Below are 3,247 nucleotides of genomic sequence, written 5' to 3'. Positions count from 1 at the left end.
CTCTTAAAGAGAAGGTGGTATTGAGCTCAGTGTGTGGCTACTGAAGCATTTCTGGTGGAAGCATGCTGCAGCTAAGGCAGTGTACAGAGTGAACAGTTTCACATACCCACAGGCAACTTTTCATCTCAGTCTCCAGTGACAGTTTAAGTAGAAAAGGCCAAGATGCATAAATAGAAGAGTCTGAATCCTGAGTTCATCTCAAATTGTGGTCCATAGACCTCATTTGTCATTGTGGTTTTGCTGAATTATAGGCTGTGTACTACCCATCTCTGGGGAAAAGGATGTTAAAAATAGTCATTTTTAATAAGATCCCTAGGTTTTTCTGTCTCCATGCTAGTGAACCACTGTCTAGATAACAAAATTCAATTGATTATTATTTATTTTGTACAGTGATTAATTCCAAAGGATGCCTTCAAATGCAAAAGATGGGTGGTTGTGAAAAATACGCTAGCTCTGGTTTTTACACTGAAATTTCCCTGAAGACTGTCCATCTATTTTCTTCCCTTTATTTAAGGCTGAAATGTTTTATCTTCCTTAGACTCAGTTCTGTCCTATTGCTGTTGTTTTCCACTTATGTTTTGCTTATAAAAGAGTGTCTAGATAGCTCATCTGTCTACAGAAACAAATTTCAACCAAATAATTAGAGTCACTCATTCATTGTGTAAAGTTGTCATTATGAGGATCACAAAGGAGAAGTGAGCCCACATATCACACTTATATAAGCTTGTGTCTTCAAACATATATGAATATAGCCTTTATATTTATAAAGTAATCCCTAATCTCATGTGTTGTATGTGTAATAATCTATGAACAAATTCTAGCCTAGTTACAGGCAATCAAAATAACAAGCAGTATTTTAAAATATGTTAGAAAATGAGGGTTTTTTTTCTACTAAGTGTATTGTTGTGGAATATTAGTTTAAGATGTATTACATTTGTGTATGCTGTGGAACATTTGTTTAATTAGGCAAAGATATGTTGCATTCTTTTATGTTGCATTTGTTTAACTCTGTAAAACTATGTTACTTTGCCTGCCTAAAACACCTGATTGGTCTAATGAAGAGCTGAATGGACAACAACAAGGCAAAAGAAAGGATAGGTGGAGCTGGCAGGCAGAAAGGATAAATAGGAGGAGAAATCTGGGAAGAAAAAAGAAGGAGGAGTGAGAAAAGAAGGAGAGGAGGATGCCAGGGTCCAGCCATCCAGCCACACAGCCAGCTGTGGAAAAATAAGGGAAGAAAGACATATAGGATGAAGAAAGGTAAAAAGCCCAGAGGCAAAATGTAGAAGAGAAATGGGATAATTTAAGTTAGAAACCTGGCAAGAAGCAAGCCAAGCTAAGGCCAGACATTCATAAGTAAGAATAAGTCTCCATGTATTTATTTGGGAGCTAAGTGACAGGCCCCCAAAGAGAAATATAAAAAACTACATTGTATATCTTTAATTACCTGTGAAGCGAAAATTAGGGGAGCCAATATTTGGGAGACTACATGATTGTTCTCTTGTGAGAGTTTTGCTTATCCAAATAACTCACTGAAGGATGCTCATCGTTGTTACCTTTCTTAGTGTATTTAAAATTACCAAACACTGATTCATGTATAAATGTTGGAAACACTTCTTGACTAGATTGTATTGAATATTTAATGCTTTAAATTTTAATTTAGCAATTTCTAGCTAGCCACATAAGATAAAAAAAAATCAACAATATTAAATACAAGTATTTTTTATAAAGGTGAAGTAGTTACAAAGCTCAAAGACATTTTTCATACATTAAAACAATACCTTTTTACAAAAATGCAGAAAAATGAATAGAAAAACACTCAATTAGTAAAGATATTTTTCTTCAAAGGCTAACTTGGTTGCCAGTGGCCAAATATTAGTATTAAATGTGTTATCTTTGATAAATATTATTCTGAACTCTCTTACAAAAGCTGCTTGGTTTGGGGCATTTTAGTAGCTTCCAGGGAAGAATGAAAGTGTGAAGAAGAAGAAATCAATAAAGCATAGGCCTCTTATCCTATATTGATTCTCCTAATCCAGCAGCCATTAAATACTTGAGAGATAAGCCTCTTTTAAGATGGCATGTTTATATTTTGAAGATCAAATACCTTAATTTTGCTCATGGGTTTCCGAAACACAGGATGGAAGGTTAGCTTTCAGTGGCTGTCTTTTCTTCAGAAAATGTTTGTAAGCTAAGCGTACCAAAAGTGTTCTGTGAGTAGGACCCTCCTCACGTGATTGCTTCAGCAGAGCTGGAAAGTCCAAATGGGTTGATGTAGATGTAACCAACCTTCTTATTAAATAAGAAACACAGAACCAATGCAAAGAAGAAAGCCAAGAGGTCAGAGCTAAGAGCTAAAACCTTACCCTTCCTCCTGCAGTGGTCCTACCTCTCCGAACTAGAACTACCCCTGTGTTAAAGTCTTTATATAGTGTTCCTGTTCTGCCTTCTCATTGGTTGTAAACCCAACCACATGACCGCCTCATCACGGCCTGTCTATATAGGCCTCCAGGTTTTCCATGCTTGGTATTGAGATTAAAGGCATGTGTGTCCAATAATGGCAGTATCCCTGAACACACAGAGACTTACCCAGCTCTGCCTACCAAGTGCTGGGATTACAAGTGTACGCCACCACTGCCCTGCTTTCCTATGGCTTGCTAATAGCTCTGACCCCCAGGCAACTTTATTTATTAACATACAAATAACATTTTAATACAAATAAAATATCACCATAGGTTGAGATGCTGTCATACATTGTGCAGACCGAGATAGCACATCAATAGCGTCACTGAGGAAGAGAATCAGCAAAACTATATCCCTGCCGTTTTATTGGAACTATGGGTCCTCCGCAATTTTTTCTTGCATTTGACCTTTTTAAACCACCTTTTTAGACCTTTTAAACCTTTTTAAACCACTTTTAGAACTGCCACCTTATCCCAAACTCGCTTGCGCTCTCTCTCTCTCTCTCTCTCTCATATGTACTATTGCAATGGGAATAAAATACAGCCATGATATTTCGCTTTCAAATTTTCTTTAATGTGAAAACTCAAATCTGACACTTTCTCCAAAAATCACAATCCTGTTTATTTTTAATCCTCACTTATGGTGATTAATTTTTACATTTATAAAGACTAAATTTTAAATAGTGAAATGACCAACAAAAATTCTAGTAAATATGTTAGAAGTCCTTTCTTTTATAAAGACACTAAAAATAACTTTTCCCTTCTAACTGTTTTAATGTTACCTA

The sequence above is a fragment of the Peromyscus eremicus genome, chromosome 6 (assembly GCF_949786415.1).
Source record: "Peromyscus eremicus chromosome 6, PerEre_H2_v1, whole genome shotgun sequence".
In the NCBI taxonomy this organism is placed as follows: domain Eukaryota; kingdom Metazoa; phylum Chordata; class Mammalia; order Rodentia; family Cricetidae; genus Peromyscus; species Peromyscus eremicus.
This window is presented reverse-complemented; position numbering follows the sequence as displayed.